This window comes from Myiozetetes cayanensis, unplaced genomic scaffold (genome assembly GCF_022539395.1).
Source record: "Myiozetetes cayanensis isolate MyiCay16 unplaced genomic scaffold, myiCay2020 scf36, whole genome shotgun sequence".
Lineage (NCBI taxonomy): Eukaryota > Metazoa > Chordata > Aves > Passeriformes > Tyrannidae > Myiozetetes > Myiozetetes cayanensis.
The window spans coordinates 739,424-763,608 of record NW_026087588.1 but is presented as its reverse complement, the minus strand read 5'-3'; the positions used below and the strand labels follow the sequence as shown (position 1 = coordinate 763,608).

Here is a 24,185-nt window from a genome sequence, read left to right as displayed (position 1 = left end):
TTTGTGCCACCTTTCATTGTTTCTATTTTACCCATTCCTGAAAAAAACAAAGCAGTGCCAAGACTTGAAAGTTATCTCCTGGAGCACCAAGTATATTGGAGACTGTGATGAGCCAGGAAACTTCTCCACTGCAGTGAACCCCTATTTCTAATTTCCTGACCTCCATACCGTTAGATTAGGTCAGTCTGATCTTTACCAGATACCTTGGAAATAGAAAAATACCCTCTGTTTGCTCCCACCCCAGACACAATACCCCACAGGGACTGAAACAACAGGACTGACCCATTTCCATCCATATTTGTCCTGCTCACCTCTTACAGATCTTGGGCAAAAAAATCATCACACGTAAAAGTGACCTCCCCTATCAGTGTGATTGCCAGGGACCTTCGAGATATCCTTGACTCAATCCCAAAATCCCTGCCCAGGATGCTTAATGGTGGTGCCTTTAAGGGAGTTCAGCTGACAGACATCAAACACGACTGGAGTTTTGACACTTTTTTAACTGTTTGTTGATGTTTGGAATGACCTTGTTGACATGTAATCCATAGGGAGAAGAAAAAAAAAAGTCACATTGACAGTTGGGCACAAAGTACTCAACTTCTGCCAAGGATAACCTCGGTGTCAGTATCAGCTGGATCATAACCCAGTGCAGAGTTCACTCCCTTTTCCAGATATTTTGTGAGATAGTCTTTACACTATCTCGATTCATTACTTCTGTAGAAAGATCAAGGATAACAAGTTTGGAGATGAAAGAACTTTGCAAGTCACCTTCTCTTTTCTGACAGGCAGTGAATAACCCAAAGAACAAAGCCACCTCATTTAAGAAGGGCTGTGGGACAAGTTGCTTTGGGCTCTTGGTATTGAGGGAGGGCAAAAAACTGCTACAATGTAATAACCCACTTCGGTTCTTAGGTCTTGCAGTCACAAAAAAATCACTGTCTCATTTCAGCTCTGCACCTCTGATTACTTGGAGGCTTCCTGGAAGTGTGACTTTGCACTAATATCCAGCACTGGGAATGATTTTAAAAGGCCACTGAGTTTCCCTTAACCCAATTTCCACGGTCCTCATCAGTTACACACTATTAACAGCTAATTATAGGCAGGTTCTGAGACAGTAGCCTGCATGCAACACTCACCATACTCAGTGTGGCTGACACACCACGCAGCTCCACGTTCACCAAGCAGGAGAGAGAGAAAAATGGGCAAAGGATCCACTAAATAACCTCAAACTGGCTGTATAAATGTAGCTCAGTTAAACATTCAGAGCGTATGCGACCGTAGCACTGACAATTACTGGATTTGTTACTGCCTCAACTATCATGACAGGCATTGAAATAAATCTCATTTATATGACATACAGTCATCTAGAAATGCCTTTTTTTTTTTTTTTTTTTTTTGAAATTCTTTTAAGATGTCAATGCACTACACATGACTCCGTTTTGAGACCTCTCCAGGCTGGAGATCAGACAAGATATACAAGCCTTTCAGCCTGCCAAGTTTCATACTTGTTAAGAGTGAGGCTGAATTCTGAGCGTTTTCTATACAGTGCCTCCATGAATGTGATTAAGGAAGGCCTCTTGCCATTAAATGTTGCTGCAGGGATTCAATCCCCCCTCTCCCATCAGCCCTAAAGGCTGGGCTCAGCACTGCTGGGCTCCAGACGTTCAGTTTGTACTTGCCTCTGTAGCTTGGGCCCAGGATGTTTCTCTGGAGCCTGGAACACAGCCCAGATGTTTCTCCTGGCTCCTCAGGCATCCCCACCCACCTCTGGTACCCTCCACCCCCCTACTCTCAGTAAGTCACACAGTTACACCAAGCTAGAAGACAGGGGGGCTGAGGAATCTCTTAGTTGTTCTGGCCCAGGGATGCCAAGGGCTGAGCAAGAGGTTATTGATGTGAAAAACTGTGTCAGGGGGGTTTATGTTGGATCTCAGGAAAAGGTTCTTTCCCCAGAGGGTGGTTGGGCACTGAACAGGCTCTCCAGGGCAGTGGGCACAGCCCCAAGGCTGACAGAGCTCAAGGAGCATTTGGATGATCCTCTCAGGGACAGGGTGTGATTGTTGAGGTGTCTGGGCAGGGCCAGGAGTTGGACTGGGTGGTCCTTGTGGGTCCTTTTCAACTCAGGAAATTCTGTAATCCTATGAAACCCAAGAGCTCCTCCCTCAAGAGGTACTGTCTCCAAGCTCAGGGTAATTACATTCCTGAGAAATACAGTCCTGAGGCAGCGGCTTCACTGCGTCGCTCTGCCCTTAAATACTTTGGAAAGGGACATTATGGCAGATACTGGAACTGGGACTCACCACATATACCCACCAAGCAGCAAAGAAAAACACTTGTTATGTTTCTCCATTTACACATCACACCACCACAAATCACAGCTCAATTAGTCTCTCCTGGAATCCATCACACATCTCCATAAGAACACGGTCCCAGCTACTGCACTATCCAAGCAAGTCGAGGCAGTAAATAGAAAGGGCTAATTGGGGAAGGGGGGGAGACACTGTTTCCTGGTGTTAAAAATAACTGACACTTCCAGGAAATAATGGTATAAATAGAAAATGAAACCATTCCTCCTCCAAAAATATTTCATAATTATGTGTCATAAAAATAATTAGGTTATGGTGAATTAGTACAAATGTTTACAACAAAATTGCCATGCAAAACATTATGGGTAATAACATGCTAATTGCTGTAGAAGCAAAAGCTGATTATGTTTCAGCAATATTAAAAGTTGCCAACTCGGCGCTACTATCCAAGCTTCACTATCTCTCGGCAGCATTTAGGGACACAGGGAAAACTGGTGAGGGGGGAAGGAGATGGCAGGTAGGCAGCCTGTACACTGCACTGTCCTTGCTGAGTGGCAATTCCTGGAAAGCTCATGCCAGGTAACCTTCAGGGAGCACACACAGGGGATGAGGCGTCACAGAGTCACAGACTGTGCTGAGCTGGAAGGGACCCAGACAGATCATCCAGTCCAACCCTCAGCCCTGCACAGGTCCAGCCCCAAGAGTCAGCTCCTGTGCCCCAGAGGATCATCCAAACCCTTCTGGAGCTCTGGAAGCCTCAGGGCTGTGCCCACTGCCCTGGGGAGCCTGTTCAGTGCCAACCACCCTCTGGGGGAAGAACCTTTTCCTGAGATCCAACCTACTCCCCGGGTACCTTAGTGAGCATGGAACAACAGCAGGACCCAAGGGCAGGTTGCAGCACAGTCACCTCTCCATCTGCTGCCAGGAGGTGACCCAGGCTAGGGCTGCCCAAGCTGGTCAGGAGTAGCTGATCTGGCTCCCATCAGGAGCAGTGTTGCCACTCCTGCAGATGTCAGCTGTGATCCTGCTCCACCCATCACGTGAGCATCTGCTCTGCCCAAAGGCAGCCAGCCTGCAAGACCCCATCCATAAGCCTGGGCAGGATGGTGCTGAGGTGGGGCTGACGTGGCTTGCTCATTCTGAGGTCATGCAGAGTGGATTACTCAGTCTCTCCACCACCTTCTCCAGCACATCTCTCTCCTCTGAGTACCTGCTCACTGCCTGGCACATCCCAGACCCCTGTTGATTCAGATGCAGAGCACATTCCTCTGGCTCCAACCAAGAGCTGCCACATCACCTGCCCCAGAGGGACCAGATCCCTGCCACAGGGATGGTTTTAGCCCCTGGCTGATCCCAGAGCAACACACTCTTCGCTCTGCTGCCTGGCAGGGCCTGCAGGTCTCCAAGGGGCGAGCTCCGCATGCCAGCAGGCAGTGACCAGATCTGCAGCAGCCTCTGCTTGAGGAAGTCTCTTTGACTGCATGGATGTCCTCCTAGGAGCTGAGCTGTTCTGCAGACACATCTCCAACCCGCTGCTCACCTCACTCATATGCCTGATGCTTTTTGGGTTGAATCTTCTTGAACCAAGATGTTTCAGAAGAATTGGGGCCTAAGTATTCCTAAAGTGCAGGCAGAGGTCTTTCACATATCTAAATAAATCCGCTGGGTTCCTAGTTTGCTTATCACCAGCTGTGGCCAAACCCTGTCTCACAGGGAACACTGGGTAGAGTTAGAGATGAGAGTTTAAAGTGGATTTCCTCAAAGTTAGCAAATCCTTGCAGTGTCCTCATTCAGAACCAAAGGGACATTATTTCCAACATCATTTTCAACATAAATGATGATAAACCGCATTGCATTTGAATGGGGGCCTTCACAGAGAACACCAACACAGTTTAACTAATCCTCTTTCTGAGTAAATTTGGCTTGAACCCTCTTAATGTCCCTTATTCCAGTTTCTCCTGAAGGGGATGTGCGGAGTTTTACCTTTGAAAACTTGATCTTCTTTGTCCTTTTTTTATAGGGTGGGAAATCAGTGTCTTTCCAAAGGGCAGAAATTCTTCATCACAGGTAAACCAGTGCCTGAAGCCAAGGCAGTTCTCATCACAGAGGAGAGATGACCTGGGTAAATGGTCCCAAGGGCAGGCAAAGCCCATCGCTCATGGAAGGTGTCCCTGCCCATGGCATGAGAGTTGGAACCGGATGATCCTTAAGGTCCTTTCCAATCCAAACCATTCTGGGATTCTCTAAGGGAGCTGTGGACCTTTGACACCTGCCCCAACCCCTTCCATCTGCAGCTCCAGCGATGCCCTTCTCACAATGCCCCGTGCGCTGATACCACTCCCGAGTTTGCGAATACCGGCTGAAAGCAGCCATGGAAATGATGGTTTTTATTATGGTTGTGGTTTGTTTTGTTTTGTTTTGTTTTTTTCCCCACAAAGCATCATTTCAGATGTTAATTCCGACGCCGGCTAATGAGAGGCTGTGCTGTGAATAGGCTCCCCGAGTGGCTCGGGGCCGGGCTCGCCCTCCCGCTCAGCTCCTCCGTGTTAAAAGCCGCGCTCGGCGGTGCCGGAGCCCGACCCTCCGCTGTGCCCCGCTCATTATGCACCGAGCCACACCGGGCAGCTCCCGGCACAGTGCGGGCACGGAGGTAAACTGGTGTTTGAAAACAAAGGAGGGCACTCTCCATCCTAATTAGCGGCAGGTTGCGGAGTGCAGCGACGGAAGGCGAAGGTCACTTCCCACAAGGCTCTGCTCAGGATGCCAAAACACCCACTTAATTCAAGCGGCTCAGCAGGCAGAGTCAGACCAGAGCAATTACACTCCCTGGATTTCCCCACGGAAGGTTTTAACAATGCAACCCTCAGGAAAAAAAGATGACTGCAGGAGCTCTTTATTCTGCCACCTTGGAGCAGGAGGAAGCTCAGCCTACCGCGCCACCGGCTCCGGGAACAGCACAGCTGTCTCTTTGTGCCTCTGCACTGGGAGCCCAGCTCAGAAGGTTGGCTTTTTCTCTTCAGTTTTTTTTTTCTTGAGAAATGAATAAGAGCAAATTTTAACATTTAAAAAACAAAGTCCAAAAAGACCCACAAACATGAAGACCCTTTGTAGTGGGTTGAGTTCCCTCTGAGTACTCCAGGTTTTCTTGCAGATGCTGCCAGTGAGAATTAACCTTTAAAGGAACCATCTAAACCTGAACCCTGGGAGCCTCCTTGGGAGAAGCAGCTCCTCTGTTGGGATGCTCCTTGCCTGGTTCAGCCCAGGGATTCAACTATTCTGTAAATGATTCACTGCACCTCAGCCACCTCACACAGACAGCTCTTCTGAAAGGTAAAAGCGCCATTTTTACCCTCAGCTGATATTTCCTCCTTGCACACCCTCCAGACGATGTGCGTCCACATCTGCCCTCCTACACACACCTCTCACAGCTCCCTCGTGCAGCAGCTCTCCCTTCAAAGCATCTGCACAGCCCTTGGCACCTTCTGTCGATGGCAGGAGCATTTCCCAGGGGTGCTGTGTACAAACCCAACTCCCTTCTCCTCTTCCAAAGGCTCCAGAATGAGGAATTTATGGTAATTTTCAGTGGGAAAAGAAGACTGAGATTTTTAAAAGTTATTTATTTTTAGCCTGATAAACAAGAGATGCAGACACCATCTGGGTCCCTCCTCAAAAGCTTCAGATACAACATGCTGTCCAGACCCCTCTTCCCTGTTCCAGCTCATTGCAAGTTCTCCCCAGCACATACTAGACAGGATCCACCCCAATCTGTCCTTGGATGGAATGGCTCCAGCCAGCAGCTCTGCAGGAGGCAGGGCAGCCATAGGTTTAGTGCAGCTTGCTTTAAATCATTTGTGAAATACATTTCAGGGGACGACCTGCAGCCCTTTCACTCCAACACACTGTTCAACAACCATCTCCCAGCACCGAGGAGTCCAACGGTAGACCCCCTGCCTTCCACACCTAAATCACAGCTGACTTGTGCTCCATAAACCTCTATGTTGGACCAGCAAACCCAAAAGCATCCTTTAGAGCTGCAGTTCCCCCTTCCTTCCACTCCCAGCTACAGTAACAGTAACTAATACTCAGCACTGGCATCACAGAGGTTTCCAACTGTTTCCAAGCAGCCCATAAAATCGCCTGCAGTGCTTGGTGGGGCTCCAGTGTTTGTGTATCACAGCCATGCCTGCTGTTCCCAGCAAAAAGAGCATGTTTGCCTGGCACAGGGCTGGGGATGGACCAGGGGACGCATCATGTGGGTCTCCACAGCTCTGTGCCACTCCTGTTCCGTCACAGGCTGCAAAGCCATCATCTATCCTGGCACATCTCTTGGCATCAGATTGACTTTGCAGATCTGGGTGGCTGGAGCTGAAAAGTGGTTTTCTCCTTGCTCAGGAGATGTTTGCCAGGTCCCTTCTGAGATTGCTGAGAGATGATTTTAAGTGCAGGCCTGACAGGAATAGTGGGGAAGGGAGGTTTCCACCAGGGATGGACAGCTCTCCACCAAGCTGGTAATTCCATCATGCTTCCATTGCTCATATTAAAACACTGAAGAATCCTGCCTGTCCTCTGGCTGCACTCCCAGTCACCCCTAGCCACACCACTGGCCACTGCTCCCACAGTGGATCCCACGGAGATGTCAGCTGTTTTTTTCTGGTGCTCAGGTTGGCTTGTTAAACACTTAAAGTGGTAAAACCCCTGGCCAGGTGAAACAAGGGGTGTCGGTACCACCACCATCCTTTCCCCAGCACACTGGGAGAACACACCTTTACTTCCAGGTCTCCATCAGTCCAGGTGAGAGTTATGGTTAATCAGCCAACATTCACAACAACCAAAACTGCAGCCAGGGCACCCATGTACTCGGCTCTTTGCCCCTTCTCCCCATTAAAACCAAATTCATAAAATTACCAAGTACCTCACAACCAGCAATTCACAAAGTTGGCCCTCTCCAGCCTTCTTTCCCCAACACTCACTGCCTGCAGAGCCAGAATGAAGTGCTGTTTCCCTCTCCTCTCCTGCCCCTCCACACCTCCAGAATCTCTGCTCCGATGAAGTTTTAGCTGTTCCTTTTTCCGAGCAACACTGGAATTTTCTTTACCCATTTTCTTTCCAGCCCCACTTGTTGCTGGGAGATCACTCGAGACAAGAAACTGCTCTGCTCACCAAAGCTCCTCCAAGCATTTGACAGGGCACCTGCTGAGCACAACAGCCAGTCCCAACACCACCCATGCTGTTGTTATTAAGTAGGAGATCTCTCGCAACTCCTAGGCTTAAGGAGAGGGTGAAAGTACAGCAGTGCAGCCCATTTCCCTCCCTTTGCACACCACCAGAGCCAGGGAAGGTCCCTGGTCAGCTTCTTCCAAGGACAGAGGGTGCTGGCAGGAGATGAACACCAGGAAGGAGCACTGGGTGCTGGAGCATCCCCACACTGAGCCAGCACCACAACTTCCACTCTTCCTGCAGTCTCCAAACCCATAGGTGGGAGGAGATCTCCATCCTCAGAGCTCTGCTGACCAGCACAACCCTGCACCCTGACGGACCCTCAGAAACACCCCTTCTCCTCTGCCCACTCCCCCTCTGAAGCAATTAAACCCTGGCTGCCACGGCTGGGCAAGATAAATGCTGTTTATTGGGACGGCTTTCCTGTATGCCAAACATAAAACAAAATGCCAATCGATACAGTTGCCTCACCTGATGGGTTTATTTCCCTTGTCCTCCCACCCCTGCTTTTAATTCCGCTTTAATTCCCCTGCCGGAGCCCTCGGTGGGCCTTGCACCGTGGTGATAAACCAACAGATCCTCATTAACCCCCGGCCCGTGGGCAAGAGCAAGAATTTGCCTTTCTTTCCCTTTTCCCCTTTTTTATTTTTTTTTTTTTTAACAAAACTCTCCCTCTATCAATATTTGATGAGGGTAATTTCAAAGACTTGTTTAGTATGATCTCCACATAAGGAGTCCTTCGGAGTGTTTATCACGTTCGAGGTATAATTACATTCAAATCCTGAGACACAGTTGCCAGGGTTACAGCTGCTGGTGGTTCCTCCAGCTTTTGTGTGTCTGGGGTTTCTCACCGCCCCCCGTGCACACACACCCCCCACGCTCTGCTCCTTTTGTGGATGGGGTAGGACAGGAGGGTGATGGGCAGGTCATACCAGCACCTCCCAGCCTGAAGAAGTCAGCATCACCATGCAGGGTGTACCAAGTGTGGGATTTTGGGGTCAGGGATGGGGTAGAGGGAGAGCTGAGCAGGGAGCTGAACACTGTTAAAATCATATTATAGTAAAATCCTCAACCAGTGACAGGACCCCAGGGCAGTGGGCACAGCATCAAGGCTGCCAGAGCTCCAGGAGGGTTTGGACAACACTCTGGAGGGACAGGGTGGGATTGTTGGGGTGTCTGTGCAGGGCTAAGGGTCGGACTGGATGATCCTGTGGGTCCCTTCCAGCTCAGGACATTCCCTGATTCCATGAACCTCAGTGGCTGTAAAAGCTCCATGGAAGGAGAGGCAGCAACACCTTTCCCTCATCCCTTGAATCCCCAAGTGAAATCCGAAGAGAGAAGGCATGAACAGCAAGGGATAGAGAGCTGCAGAATCCCAAGGGAGAGGTCCAATGATGCCAGTGCTGCTGCCATGCCAGCCTGGGAACTCCAGCCCTCTCAGCCTTCCTACCACGAGGAGAATCTTCCTGAAAGACACTTGATGCCCTAGAATACCAGCTCTGCATGTGCCAAGGCATTCTTGGGAACATTCCTGGCAGTAACCTGGCTTAAAGCACACACAGATATATATATATATATGTGTGTGCTTTAAGCAAATATATATTTAAGCACATATATATATATGTGTGTGTGTGTGATGCGGGCTATCTACTGGAGACCTGGTCTCACATAACTGGCCAAGCAGAGAGGGGAAAGGGCTGTTAACTCAAGCTCCTTAACCGAAGCCCAGCTTCAGCAGGTCTGTGTGTGAGGGGCCAGCTGACCACCAGAGCCGGGAACAACCCTAGTTTCACTCTCAGCTGCTGGTGTGGACCTATTGGGACGGCTCCAGGACCCTGCTAACCTGGGAGAAAATAAAACCTGAGCATTTCCACCACAATACAACATCCCACCTCTGCTGCACCAGCTATTTGGAGATCTCTGAGTCAAGGGCAGTGCTTGAGGAGGGGTTATTAACAACCCTCAGGGAAGGGGCAGCCCAAGGAAAAGCCCTTCCCTGCTCCTGCCCGAGCTCTGGGGCTGAACGAAGCCTGACCAGCCGGATTTACCTCCCTTCCCAAGCCTCCAGACAGGCAGAGACTCAGCTCATATTTTGGATTTCCTGGACAGTGTCAGTAAATGCTGTTGCACCAGGGCAGAGAGGAGCTGGGATTGAATTGCCTTTGTTCTAGTTCCAGTTTTAAATAATATGAACCTTGGTACAATAGGCAGCGTTATCACTAATCCCCACAGCTGAGCCTGAAATAAGCTTACAAACCATGCAGCAGACACTGTGGGAAGAACAATTATTCCGACAAAGGATGGAGAGGGGAGGAAACAACCATGAGCTCCTTGGATTAGATGGAGGGTGAACACAATTGTTGTCAATTCACCATAAATAAATAATAAATAACATTAAAAAACCCACCAAACACGAAACAAACAAATTCAAAAAACAACTGCAGCGTGAAGGCCTGGTAAAATATTTACAATTATTTCAAATAATAGAAAAAAGGTACCTGCTACAGCCAATAGGTTGTAAAACAAATTCAGATGGAAGCTATTGTTTACCCCTAAATCAGCTCTAATGCACTGGCAAATGTGATTATCTGCATTCTGAAGGAGCAGCAGCATCTGCATTCATTACAGGTGTGCTCAGTGAAGGCTCTCTTGGCCACAGGTTCATTTGTAATTATTAAAATGCATCTTGTTAGCCATGCAGCAAGTCCCAAATTTCTGGGCACCGGCACATGCAGTATTTGCTTTAATTTATTCTGTGTGCTTTATGTATTATTTTACTGCGTCAATGCCACAGTGCAAATGAGAAACCCCATCTCAGAGGCGCCAAATGGAACAGAGCTGAGCACTTCATGTCACCCGTGCACTCAGAGCTGGCACCTTCTCAGCTCCATGGGGAAAGCTTTTCCATCAAGGACAACCAGAAAGCTGGCAGCCACCCTGGCTGCTCCCACTGCCAGGGAAAGGCACCAGCTCAGTACCTGGGTGCACACCAAGGGGAAAGCAGTAATACAGGAATGGAGGAAACTTGTTGTCTCCCTGAGGACACACAGCGGTCACTGCTGGGCCACCCTGTTATTTTGGATAACAGCAAATAACAGGCAAATACAGGGAACTGACAGAAAAGCAAGAAGGGAGAGAAGCCACAAGATAGTTTGCAGCATGAGATGGGAGATCATAGAATGATTTGGGCTGAGGGGATCTTAAAGCCCATCCAGTGCCATCTCCTGCCTTGGGCAGGGACACCTTCAGTGTCCCAGGTTACTCCAAGCCCCATCCAACCTGACCTTGGATACCTCCAGGGATCCAGGGGCAGCCACAGCTTGTCTGGGCAACCTGTGCTGGGGCCTCACCACCCTCACAGGGAACAATCTCTTTTTAACATCCAATCTAACCCTGTCCTCTGTCAGCTTGAAGCCTTTCCCTCTTCTGCACTCCCAAGCCCCTCTCTTCAGGGCTGCTCTCCATCCCTTCCCCATCTAGCCTGTATTTGTGCCTGGGATTGCCCTGACCCAGGCACAGGACCTCGAACTTGGCCTTGTCAAATTTCAAGCATTGTCTCACTTACCCAAGAGGAAAACAAGGGCAAATTCACACAAGAAATCCTGGAGCAGCTCTGCCTTGGCTGGAGCCAGGAGCTTTTAAGGGGAAGAGCCCTCACCTGGACACAGCTGCAAGGGGTGCTTGGTTCTGATGGTTAAAGGGTCCAGCAGAGATACCAGAGTCACTGGCATCCAAACACCACCCAAAATGCCTGTACCACCCCTAAAGCTGGGGGCCAGGTACAAACCTGATCCTAAGTATTTCCAAATATCAGGGAGGGAGGATGAAGTCATTGGGATGAAGGTCCAGAGCGGTGTAAAAGAGCCCTGCTTTGTCCCCTCACCTCACAGCGCAGTGGTACCAGGGATGCTGTTATCAGAGGAAGGAAACGGGATTGAGGTGACCACAGGGCATGTCTGAGCATTCAAATTACAAGCTGGGCTTGTAAGGGACAGGATCTGACATTTAATGCCTCTGTTTGCAAAGTGCTTGACATTCACGATATCAGGAGCGGCACAGGCAGGCAGCGAGGGCTGTTGGCTTCCTGGGAAAGCAAGTGCATCACAAAAACAACCTGGTTTTCCCTATTCTCTAGCTGGGAAGGTACCTGGGAGATGCAAACACAGGGAGCCAAGTGTATTACACGAGCACCTGCAGCATCCCTGGGACAGGCTGCCTGCAGACTCCTGGAAAAGTCACCTTATCCCCCCATGCTTTGGCTTTCCACCCCAGAATATGGATCTTGCAGGTTCTGCAGGAGATGTACCACATGTGTGGAGCCCAGGGCTCAAAGGAGGCAGGGTTTGATCTTATCCAAGGCTCTGAGGAGCCATTATAGGAAAAATAAAGTTCAACCCTCATTCTTCTCTTGGAAAGCCGCAGACTGGATGGAAATCACTTATTTTAAAAGGCGCCTCAGCTGACAGCAGTTCAGGAATGGAAATGGAAGAAAGGAAATTAGTGTGTTGGCTAATGCTTGGCAGAAGCTGGAGTCTTGGAACCAGTTTTAATGCAGGAGTCAGCTTGGAGCAACGTAGTTGCTACCACTGGTGTGGGCACCTGGGTCCCCAGCAAGAAGAGCCAATCCCTGGGAGCTGCCCAGATTGTCTGGATGGGGCTTGGAGCAACCTGGTGTAGTGAAAAGAAGGATGGAACAAGATGAGCCTTAAGGTCCCTTCCTGCCCGAAGTCCCTCCTGTTGCCATGACTCCCTTCCCACAGGACAACCCTTAATCCCACACCGGCCTTCAGAGGTTCTCCTGGTGTGACTGGAGAGTGATCTGCAAGAGCAGACCAGCCCCGGGGGTTCCCTCAATGGTCCCAGTCTTTACAAGGGCAGGTCCTGGCAAAGCTGGGATCAGGAAGGCTGATGACAAGACATAAGAGTATTGCCACCACATGTGAACAGGCACCGATTTCCACCACGGGGTTGAGGTACTGTCCAGCAAGGAGAGAGGACTGCTGTGGTGAGAGGGGAGGGAGCAGAGTCCGGGATCCCCGGAGCACAGCGCAGCTCCCTGCTCCCTCACCCATCCAGCCTTCTCCTAATCACATTAAAATAACATTCTCCCACCTCATTTTTTCTTATTAGAAATGAACAGATTTAAAGCATTTCCCTTCAAATTATGGTTCACCTGAGTAGATAATTAAAAGACTATAAAGGAGATACACTTTTATGTGTAATTACGCCCACTTCTGCTGCCGCATCGGGGCTTCAAAAATATTTGCAAAACAACTCAAAACTTTTATTTTGTCAGTGCAGTAATTGCTGCTTGTCAGGGCTATCGGTGCTGGTGTCTGCTCTAATGAGAGCAGCGTCTCATAGGCAGCTCTGCTGACACAGGGAGGGTGTGGAGCTACAAAGCCACAGAGAAAATGCTGGCACACCACCTGTGGGAGCCACAGAGCTGGAACGAGCTCACCTGGGGCACAGGATCCACTAGGAATGGCCTTGGAAAGGAGAAGGATGTTTGCATTTTATGGGGAGATGGGAGGAATGTCTGCAGCAGCAAAGGGGAAAGGGGAATAGGCAAGGAGGCACTCTGAAGGTTTCCAGTGTGGCCACAAAAATCCCAGGGATGTGTTTACAGCTACACACAGACCTGAGCTTCCTGTTGGGAACAACAAGTCCCAGAGAAGTAATCCAGCAGGCTTCTCTCTGACTTAGAACTATGGAATCAGTGAATGTCCTGAGCTGGAAGGGACCCACAAAGGTCATCCAAATTCCTGGCCCTGCACAGACACCCCAACAATTGCACCCTGTCCCTGAGAGTGTTGTCCAAACCCTCCTGGAGCTCTGGCAGCCTTGAGGCTGTGCCCACTGCCCTGGGGAGCCTGTCCAGTGCCAACCACCCTCTGGGGGAAGAACCTTTTCCTGAGACTCAACCTGAGCCTGCCCTGAGTTATCCTTGGGGGAAAATCCCACCCACCCCAGTGGGTGAAGCTGCTGAGGTGGTTTGGTTACACTGGATTTAAGACACTGCCTGTGTGTGCTGCCTGGTGACCCTCAGTGACCAACACAGGAGCTGTTTTAAGAATCACCTCCCAGCACAATCTCCAGCTGGGTACAGATTTGGGGATCTGGTTGGCAAGCAAAGCTGCACCCTCTTCCTCAGCACTGAGGCAGATGGGCTTCCCAGTGCACTCACCACAGTCCTGAGGAGAAGGCACGACCCACAACATTGGATCCATGTGTTCACAGAGCCAAGACACCAAAAAGTCGCTAAATCCAGGAGGGAAGGTGAGTTCCCTGGGGGGATGGAGCTGCTGGGATGAAGGATGACTGAAGACCACCAGCTCTGGGGTGGGCATCATCCACCCTTCTTGCTGGGACACCTGGAGGTGTCTGATGCTCAGAGCCACTGCTGGGTGCCCAACACAGCCAGTGTGTGGAAAAGCAGCATTCCTGGCCTCCTAGAGAGCCAGCAGGCTTTGAGGTCCCCAAATCCACGCTCAAGCTCACTGTGTGTAAAGAAGATATAATACCCCATCTCCTCATAAGAGCTCGGGGAAATAAGTTCAGTACTGTCTGTAAGGAACTAAGAGATCTCCCTGAGCCTTCTCTTCTCTAAGTGAACACTCCCAGCTCTCCCAGCCTGGCTCCAGAGCAGAGGGAATCCAGCCCTCAGAGCATCTCTGTGGCCTCCTCTGGATTCACTCCAACAGCTCTATGTGCTGGGGACCCCAGAACTGGAGGCAGCTCTGCAGGTGGGGTCTCACCTGAGCGGGGCAGAGGGGCAGAATCTCCTCCCTCAGCACTGGCAGTGGCTTTGGGGCAGTGAGGGAGGGCAGCTGTGCAGGTTTAATCAAGGCAGTGCCTGAAATGCAGCTACAAGCAAACTGTGTGGAGTAAATCCTGCCCTGCCCTGATCCCCCCGGGGTGCAGGGAGGTGCAGGCTGTGCAGGAGTGTGTGACCAGATAAACAGAACTGAGACGTTTGGCTGGCAACAGGAGGTGACTTTCTTGTGAGCATTCCCAAAAACCTCTCCCACACAGCCTGGAGATTTCAACACTGCAGCAGCCTCAGCCCTGCTCCATCCGAGCCCTCCGGGCTCCAGCACTGCTGCAGCCTGCCTGGCTTGTCCTCCAGGAAATCCCGGCCCTTTGGATAGGCAATGAGGCATCTCCAATAATTCCAGCAGCTGCTGCCAGTTAATGTGGGCTGGCATGGAACTTTATCATCAGACCATATTGCTCCAATTACAATTTAGCCAATAGACCTCTTGGGCTCGTCTTTTATTTGTCTTTCACTGCTGAGTGTGGGAGGGAGGGGAGGTGGGAGAGGACAGGGATGTGTGTGTCTCCAACCTCCGCCTCCTTCACTGCCCCCAGGTCTCTGTGCAGCCAATACATTCCCAGCCACTTTCTACCCCTGGGAAGGGCTGTCCTCAGGCCAGAGCTGTGCCCTGTGGCATGGGATGAGAGCATCATCCATGGAGCAAGTGTCTCCCACCAGACCCCACATGTGAATCCTCTGGGGCACACTGCACCCCATGGAGCATCGTGTCTCCCAGGGAGCCCTCCTCCCCCTGTCCCATGTCAAGCACAGTCCCAGCTCAGCTTTCTCCTTGCAGTAGGACTAATAAGGATTTACTCCACCACCAGTGTTGGAGTTAGTCCGTCATCGCACTGGTGTGCCGGAGCACCGGGTACATGGAGGTTTCTGGGGGCTGCTGAGGGGTAATTGGAGCCAACATGCTGCTTCCATTTTTCAAACCTGAGAGCCATGAAGGAAGGATTTTTCATCCTGAAGGTTGATCTCTGTTCTGGCTGTGACAGCCACCTGTGTCTATATTCAAAGCTCAGGGAAAGTTCTTTTGGATGCTGTGCGGCCTCGGTAAATGACATCTCGTTCCAGCTGGGATGCAGGTGAAGCCGGTGACTGGTTGGCCCGTGAGGAAAATAAAACACAGGGGCCAGAGGCTGCAGCTGTATAAATCCATGTCAAGGAGGTGAGGGTCCAACAGGGACTGGACAGACACATCCAGGCTCTGCTGAGGGGCTCCAGGCTCCCTGACGTCCTTCAGAGTCCCGTTACCCATCAAACTGTCAGCAGGGCTCCTCCAGACCCCGTTAAAAGGCTATTCCCAAGCAAGTTACTTTGGGAATGTTAAGCACTGGCTGTAAATGTTTTTTGGTTACTTAAGGGGAAAACCTCAGAGTGACCTGTGTAAAGGATATACTCTCTTAGGGCCCCAGATCCCAGAGGATTCAAGAAACATGAACAGTCATTTAAACCACACCAATAGCCCATTAAATCAAGTATCTGCTCAATTAAGGACACACAAACAACTTCTCTCTGCCCTCCATCAGCTGCTGCCTGTTTGCATCTTCGGTGTCCAAAGACCTGCCAGGAGGCTGGATTTTATGGCAGAGATGCTCTGCTTTCATTTGTGGGGATGGGCTTGGCAAAAACCACCCAAAACACCCAAAAAACCAATCCTCCCCCTGTGTACAAGTGTGAGGCAAACTTCACTGTGCTGTGCGAGCCCAGGGCAGTGCAGTCCTGCCCCAGGGACCTGGAGCCATCGCTAGCACGTGGCATGTGGAACTCAGCCAAAAAACCCTATAAACAAAAAATAATCCCAGCTATTATGACCCCGGAGAAGCAGCAGGGACTTGAAAATCTCCTGATGGGAGCCATGATAACACCCCAAATCAGCACCAGCACTGATGGGAGAATTACAAGATGCCAGGGACCGCAGGGACGTGCCAGCCCCACCTGCAGCTGAGCCAGCACTCGCCTCCCTCCCCACCAGATCACCCCAAAACCACAGGGCGTGGGAAGCCTGTATCCCACACCTCCAAAGTTCTCCCAGTTAGCAGCTCTTTCTTTTGAACCCCAAATATGTCACTGATGGCTGCATGTTTCCAAATCTATCCATTTACAAAACTTTTAGCCCCTGTTTTAGCCCTCGTTGCTGGCTGGAGGATGTTCCCAGTGACAGCAGGATCAGCTGCCCTCAGGGACTGAGGGTAGAATGGATCATAGAATCACAGAACATCCTGAGTTGGAAGTGACCCACAAGGATTGTGGAGTCCAACTCCTGGCCCTGCACAGGACGCCCCAAGAATCCCAGCCTGTGTCTGAGAGAGCTGGATGGGTTGTGTGATCCCAGCAGGATAAAATGCCCGAGTGCAGCCAATGAAAAAGGAAGAATTCATTTTCCTGCCATGATTTACAGTAATCCTTAGGGGAAGCAGGTTCAAGATGAGCATCAGCCTTTCATGGACAGGCTCCAGCAGGACTCGGGAAGCAAGGAGCCGCTGTGCTCCGCCAGCACGGGCGGTACTTTCATCCCAGTCAGCGCTTCCAGCGCGGCCTCCCTGAGCGATCACACACGAGGGCTTTGAAATGCACTCCTCGGAAAAACCTGTGCCAAGAAAATTCCTTCTCCTGGTTCTTTTGCAGCAAGCAACCTCCGATAGGGATCGCTGAAAATAAAGTCACTTCATTTACAAACCGGGGAGCCAGATCTGATAGACATCAACATTCGAGGTAAGTCAAGGAGTGATGGAGCGCTGCCAGCTACCCAAATGAATATTCATGGCAAATATTCCCCCAGCTCTGAGCTGAAGAGAAGAAGCCAGCAGTGGAAAGGCTGCCCCTGGGAAGGGGAAGGAGAGGGACCAGGCTTCTTTCATCATTTTTATTGAGTGCAATTCTCTCTTTAGTACAATATTCTCTGAAAGTTACTGTTACAAACTCCGACAATTTCAACACAATCAACAAATTGGGGAAGGAAGGGGGGCGGTTAGGGGGTGGGGAGGGGGAAGGGCAAAAAAAATTCCGAGGGTTGAAATCTTTTACAGACATCTCACTGGTTATGTACAGGACAGGGAAGGGGGGGATGGGGACCCGGGGCACCGCGGGGACCTCCCGGAGCATCATCTGGTGGGTGGTGGGGGGAGCGGTCCCTGGGGACCCCCTCCTGGCGCTGCTGCCCGGCTGCAATGCTGGACTCGACACCCCTGTGAGGCAAGAGGGAAAGGAGAGAAGGGTTAGAATAAGCACATCCAGTGCTCAAGACTTGGTACATCCTTCACCACCGAACCCCCCCACCCCATCCCACAGACGGCGGGGACTGCGCAGTGAAACCCAAAGGCTTCTTACAGCAGATACAGCCTCTCAAAAACAAACAAACAAACAAAAAAAAAAAAAGGGAAAAAACCCCACCAAAAGCAGGGATTAATTAATATGCTGTCAGAAAAATGATGATTTCACTGAAAGTTCTGTTTCTCCTCAGGGGGGAAAGGAAAGGAATGGAGGAGTCGGATTTCTTTGTGAAGCCGAGATGCTTCGGGGAGCGGAGGCTGAGATGTGATTTTGGGGGCGGGAGGGTTTCCATGTCCCCCTAGCAGCCAAGTTGCCTTTTCTCCATCTCCCACTGCAAGATGAGCACCCCCGGGTCAAACACAGGAGCAAATCACAAAGCACCATGAATCATTTTCCAATGTAACAAAAAATCCCCATCTTCTCCACTGCTGGGGGGAAGCCAGAATGTCTCAGAACCAGAGGAGTAGCCCCAGGGGCACCTTCTCCTCACCCTGCAACCAAGAAGTGCCACCCAGCAGCAAATTTCCATTATTTAGCCACTTTGGAGAGGTAAAGACGCTTTTAAAATACAATTGCACCTTGGAAACATAAAGGCAGCACATTAAATAACAAAGCAATTGACTGCTGGGTCCCTTTTCTGGGCCACTGAAAGCTGGGGCTCACTGGCTAATTATTGCTGGGGTCCCTGTGCCTCTCCAAACATACCGATGCTTTCAGAAACCCACTCCAGCTGTGCCTGACATTTCACTCCTATTAAAATTCATCGTTCTCCTGAATGGAAATAATTTTTTTCTTTAGCAAACCCAGGTAGTAATGAAAGTTTTATTTAGTAATGTAGTGTTTGGTGGAAAAAGGGGCAGAGAAAAGAGAAGAGAAATTGAGATTATCTTAAGAAAAGAGGTCTTTCAGCTGGGGGAAAAGATATTGCTGGGTGGTATTTCTTAGGCACAGGGGTCCATTTTTGGTGCCGTGCTTGGAGGTTTGGTCTCACAGCTCACCTTAACGTAATTGGGAGCAGAACTGCACAACAGCTGGAAAAAAGCAGTAACAGAACTATAATTAATGTAACGATGCCGAGCCGGGCGGGTCCTGGGGGTGGGTGTAACCTGAGGTGGGTGCCCAAGTCCGGGTGGTGACAGGATTTGTATCGGCTGCGGCTTCGGCCACATTAAAGCCGCTGATGAGCGATGGCTCCAGCCCCGGGTGCTGCTCCCGGCTCCAACTCCACCTTGCTCACGGCCTTTCCCAGCTCCTGCAGCCGCCGTCACCTGATCCCCCCGGGGCCGGGGAAGGGTTTGGGAGTTTATTTTCCCTGGGGAACCCGCGCCCTGCCGGGGGTGGTGGCTGCCGGCTCGTCTCTCCTGCACCACTGCAGCCCTGCCCTTCGTCCTGGCACAAACGGTCCGGGGGCATCTACAGAGGATTTGGGCCGATCCCAAAAGATGGATCCCAAAGGACAGGTCATGAACAGCTGAAGGAGGATGGGGAGGGGACAGCACAGCATATCCTCCAGGGACTGAATCACCCCCCTCATCGCACATCCTCCTCCTCCTCCCCGAGCTCCAGCGTAGGAACCCTTTGATCTCAGCCTGGAAGTGCTGGCGTGACACAAATAGCAATAAAAAGGCTACGTTTGTGGGAGGAGAAGGCGTTCCATGGGGGAAGGTGTTCCACAGGGGAAGGCGTTATCGGCCCCAGCGTGGCCACAGGGCAGGGAGCAGCGTGGTTGGGATGGGGGCAGTGGCTAGGATGTGAGCAGTGGCTGGGATGAGGGCAGTGGCTGGGATGGGGGCAGTGGCTGGGATGTGAGCAGTGGCTGGGATGTGAGCAGTGACTGGGATGGGGGCAGTGGCTGGGATGGGGGCAGTGGCTGGGATGTGAGCAGTGGCTGGGATGTGAGCAGTGACTGGGATGGGGGCAGTGGCTGGGATGGGGGCAGTGGCTGGGATGCAGGCAGTTGCCAGCCCCAGGGCACTGTCCCTTTCCATCCTCATGGGAATGGGCAGAATCACAAATACCCAAAATAATCAAGGATAAGCAGCACTGTAAATGCAGCTGGTGTGCCTACATGATGCCATGGAAAAGAGGAGCTAGCTGATGGGAGCAGGGAAGGGATGGAGGCAGCTCTGGGAGTGATCCAAGGCCATCACCGTATCCTGCAGGCCCTCCCTGGACACTGGCCCATACCCAACCCCTGTAAAAGAGAGTCACATCTCACTGCCCTTTCCCTGCGGCATCAGGGCAGGAGCCTCCCAGAGCCCTCTCCTCATCTGGGCACCACTGGGTTTGTGACATGGCACTGCCACCCAGGCACTAATCTCAGACCAAAGACCGGACCCAAGTCCCTGCCCACGGCAGCCTCTGGCAGCGAACACCCTCCCAAATATTTAGGCTGGGGAATGTGAAGGGTTCACCCAAAGTACAGTGGGGAGAAGGCCAAACCAACCAGTGTGAGCACATTCCACATCCCCCTGTCCATGGAAGCCCCTTCAAGGCTGGAGGCTCTCCCGGCTCCTCAGACAACTCTTGGCAAGGGCTGTGCCTCCTGCCATCAGTCCTGCTCAGCACTAATTAGCATTGATAATTGCACTGATGGTGACCATAATTTTCCTGCCCTCTCTCCCTTACCCTCACACAAGGGTTCAATTACCTAATGAGACCCCTGGGGATAATCAAAGAGAGGAGCAGTTTCCCCCCACCGTGACCACAGCTCCTGCACCTTGTGTGGGGATGGGAGAGCAGAGAAGGGAAAGGCACAGCCTGCCCTGTGGATGGGGAAAGCTGATGAGCCTTGTTTACTTGGGGACACCGAGAAAAGTTCACTCCAATTAATTTTTTTAAGTGGATAGGCATTAATCCCCCTACACTTATCTAGAATTAACGCAGCGCTAAGTAGATTTTTGCCTAATCCACTTCCACATCCGCCCCAAAAGGGCACTGTCTGTTTTGGGAGGGAGCAGAGTTCAACTAATCCACTTAAAACACATGCCTGGTTTGTTTGGATTAACCTCTTCCAGCATTTCCCTCCAGAAACGGGTCAGGAGACCTCAACACCATCCCACCTGTGCCACTGATGGGGACACCCTGTCCATGGTCATGTCACCTACAATGCCACTGTCCATGTTTTGGGGTCTGCTGGGACCCCAAAGCCAGCCACTACAGCAGAGCCACACAGCAGAGTAGGACAGCCAGGGGCTTCACAGCCTTTTAAATTCCATTGGGCAGAGGAAGCAGAGCAGAAGCAGCAGAGATACTTGGACACAGGGAGGGAGGGAGGGAAGGGCAGCCCAGGCTGGAGGAATGCTCACAGTGCTCCTCCACAGAGGACAGCCAGCCAAAATAGAAGACCTGGAACAGCATCTCAAGTGCCAGCAGCTCTGACAACCCCGAGAGGCCCAGGTGAAGGGCACCAGGGACACCACAGGCAGGTGCACTCCCCTCTCCAGCACCCATCTGCTGCTCTGATGGGAAGCAAGAGACCAGATTTAATGCCATGGAAGCTCACGGTTCCCATCTCACATCTATTCTGCCCATGCAAAGCAGAGGAGACCCTCTCCTGACTGGAAAGCTCCTCTTTCCACACCAAACCCTGGTATGGGAACACAGCCCACCAGGGTCCAGTGATGGGCACAAGCCAGCAGATCTCCCATGAGACACAGACACAGAACCAAACCCTGAGGACATCAACAGTGGGAGAGCACAAACTGACACTCTCAGACCTCCCAGAGATAGGGCTTGGAGGAGGTTGAGCTCAGCTGGGACAGGCACAGCCATTCCTACATGGCAGAAGGGTTGGACCAGATGATCCCAAAGGACCTTTCCAACCCACAAAAAATATTAAAGATATATGCTGGAACAGGAACAGTGTGGAGAAACCACTGATGGGGTGAAACAATTCACCATGGGAATCCCACTGGTGTGGGCTTTGCCTCTCCTCCATCATTGCTCAAGAAGTTTCTGGCTCTTCCATAATTGCAAGAAGACTCACTGGGAATGGCTGACCCAAGCTGTAATTTGATCAGCACCCACTCTGGCAGGATCCTTCATGGAAGAGGCACAGGAGCAGATAATAATAAGAGTGTTGAATGCCCCCTGCAGCTCCTTGTGCAGGGGGGACTTTAGGGGAGCAGGGGACATGCAGCACGTGGATGAGTGCCAGAACTGGATGTGAGCCCTGGCACCCACCACCTGCTTTTCCGTCAGCAGTTCAAGGAGGACGAGTGGCCTTGGAGCTACAGAACGTTTCTGGGTCTGTAAATCCATTCCTTGTCTCAGAAGCTGATTGATCCTTTCTCTTTTAAAGTCAGATTCAATGTTTAGGAGTAACGATTTCCAAGTGAACACAGAGTGGCTCGAATATATTGGCAGTTTTTATGGATCAGAGGCAAAAACCTTAATTCAGACCCTAAAGAACCGAGACATGTCTGTCCCCATCACAGAACAACAGCAAGGATTGGTGGCAGTGAAAAAACCCTTCATAGGTGATGCCCAATGATTTATCCCAGGCCATGTGCCAGCTGGGATGTTCCCCTGGCTCCCACAGGGATGTCTTCGGGTTGCAGGCAGATTCATTGATGAGATCTCTGCAAACCAACCCTTCTCTCCCTCTGAATCAAACACCCTGGAGAAGCAGAAAGCAGCAGAGGAGATTCTGTGGGGCTTGGGACGGCATGTGAGGAGCTTCTGGAGCAGAGATGGGGGAGAAGGGAAGGGGGACAGAGAGGACAGCCCTGATTCCTCTTTGGGAAAGGAGAATTAGAGGCACCACAAGCTGACACATTCAGGAATAATGGTCTGAGATCGCTCTTATTTAAAAACTGGCCGCCTGCTGTTTTCATCGCAACCCCGCTCTGACTTGGAACAACATTTAAAATTAAATATACATAAGTGCTTTCAAAGAACTGTTAATTTGAAGGTCATTAAATGGCATAAAATACATTCCTTTTTTTTTTTTTTTTTTTTTAGAAAGAGGCACATAATAACACCATTAATACATGCTCCTCTTCCCCATTCAAATGCTCGCTCCTGCCTCGGATGTGCGTGAGCCTTGGGTTCACCTTCGCTGGCAGCAGCACAACATCTCCTGTTAATTACTGCTGTTGAGAAAGCTGCTGCCTCCTCCATCACACCCAGGGATGGGGCTGTATAAAAGACATTGAAAAGCCCCAGGGACAACCACACAGCTGAATTGCCAACGGGGATTTTTTGAGGAATGAGGGGAGCAACAGTGGGGCTGGCAGTGGAAGGAGGAGGCAATGTGAAGCCAGTTGGCAACACTCATTCCAGACATGAGCATCTTGCCCACTGATTTTCACAGAGGTCTTTAGGCCAAGCTCAGAGCAGGGTTTTGGTGGCAAAAAGTATCATTTTTTTGATTTAACGCTCCATGCAAAATAGACAAAGCCAACCCAGACTCAAAAAAAACCCCTAAAAAAGACACAAAAAGGCTGAGGATTTTACAGTTGCCATAGAAATGGAGAGAAGGAGCTGACAACTGCAAAGTGTCTCAGTGAAAGGACAGGATCGGGGGCGAGGGTGAGGCGGGCTCACCCAGGCAAGGAGCTGCATCCATGTGCTGCTGCTGCTCAGAGCTGGGATACAGCCACGGGAACAAGGCATCAAAGCCCCACCCACGAGCAGTTACAGGGGGCCAGGATCCACCCCAGGGGGTTCTACCAGAAGTGGGCACCTCCCAGCACTAGCACATGGCAGCTGAACCCACCAGGACCCTGTGGGATGGATGGAGCCCAGCCCAGAGGACAGGCCTGTGGAGCTGGTGCTCTTTGATCCCAAAATGCCTTTTTCTTCCTTTTAAGCCAAAACTTGGCAGAGGAAAACATAATTTTTGAGTCATCCCTTCTCCTTTGGGATCAAGGAAAGGAAATCCAACACCAACCAGCATGGATCAGATGTGAAATGGGAGCGTTTGTTTTCAGGGCAGGGAAGAGGCTCTTGCCCAGGGAGGACCTACAGGGCACCGTCAAAGAGAGGCCACCTTGGCATTTGATGAAGGAAAAGGAGGAGCAGTCCAAACACAACCCTGCTGTCATGGCCAGGCAGGGATAACACTGTCACTCCCAGACAGAAAGGCTTCACAGTTTGGAAAACTGATTGTACTTTGAAGAAAGGCCTCTGAAGAAACAAAATGGTCCGCCAGAAGTCATCCGAAATTTTTATGCTATTTTTTTTCAATAAAAAGCAAAAATCAAACACGGCTGCTTTGCACTTTTCCCCTTGTTTTTCATTAACAGACTGATGGCCTTTGGTGAAATCTTTCATTTTGGATGAAAAGCCTTTTACAGAAAGGCAGGAGAGCAGGTGGCCCATGCTGACCCTTCTTTAAGTATTCTCTTAACAGCAACTCCCTTGGCCCACGATGCCTCATTTCTGCAGGGATTTGTTTGAGCCACCTGCACTTTCCTTGTTCAGCCCTGGCACCATCCATCTGCTGCTGGGCTCTCCTGTGACCCTGGAGGGGACATCTCCAGGCCCCCGAGCTGGGTGGACCTGGTACAAGGCCAAGATGCCACCTTTGTGGGGACAGCCAGTTAGGAGAGGTGGGATCT

At 50.9% G+C, this 24,185-nt stretch overlaps 1 protein-coding gene across 1 annotated transcript in view; it reads right to left on the bottom strand.

Annotated features, from left to right (window-relative positions):
* Positions 1 to 17,198: 17,198 nt before the first annotated feature.
* EPHB1 (EPH receptor B1) overlaps positions 17,199 to 24,185 on the bottom strand; it is a 76,474-nt gene continuing 69,487 nt past the window's right edge. The window contains exon 17 of the mRNA XM_050328062.1: positions 17,199 to 17,534. The gene's annotated coding sequence lies outside the window, so the exon portion shown is untranslated. The remainder of the gene's footprint in view (positions 17,535 to 24,185) is intronic.